This window comes from Antrostomus carolinensis, unplaced genomic scaffold (genome assembly GCF_000700745.2).
Source record: "Antrostomus carolinensis isolate BGI_N321 unplaced genomic scaffold, ASM70074v2 scaffold49162, whole genome shotgun sequence".
NCBI lineage: Eukaryota > Metazoa > Chordata > Aves > Caprimulgiformes > Caprimulgidae > Antrostomus > Antrostomus carolinensis.
Window position 1 is genome coordinate 1 of NW_010301146.1, and position 519 is coordinate 519.

Sequence of the window (519 nt, forward strand, 5' to 3'; positions counted from 1 at the left end):
TTTTTCCCTTCAGAAAGTTGTAAATCAGCAATTCTGCCTTTAAAAATGAGAAAATAGCCTCATGAACACGTTGCTCATCCCCCTCTTGAAGCTGGGTTGGGAAAAACCCGTTGTAAATGATTTTTCATTTATTTTTTAGAATCGTGGTGGTTGGAAAAGAGCCTTAAGATTGAGTCCAAACATTAACTTGTCACTGCCAATCCCACCCCTAAACCATGTCCCTCAGCACCTCATCTATCCAGCTTTTAAATACCACCAGGGATGGGGACTCCACCACTGCCCTGGGCAACCCCTTCCGATGCCTCAGAACCCTTTCAGCAAAGAAATTCTTCCTCACATCCCATCTCAACTGCCCCGGCCACAACTGGAGCCCATTTCCTCTTGTCCTGTCCCTTGGGCCTTGGTTGAACAGACTCACCCCCACCTCTCCCCACCCTCCTCCAAGGGACTTGGACAGAGCCACAAGGTCTCCCCTCAGCCTCCTTTTCTCCAGGCTCAACACCCCCAGTTCCCTCAGCC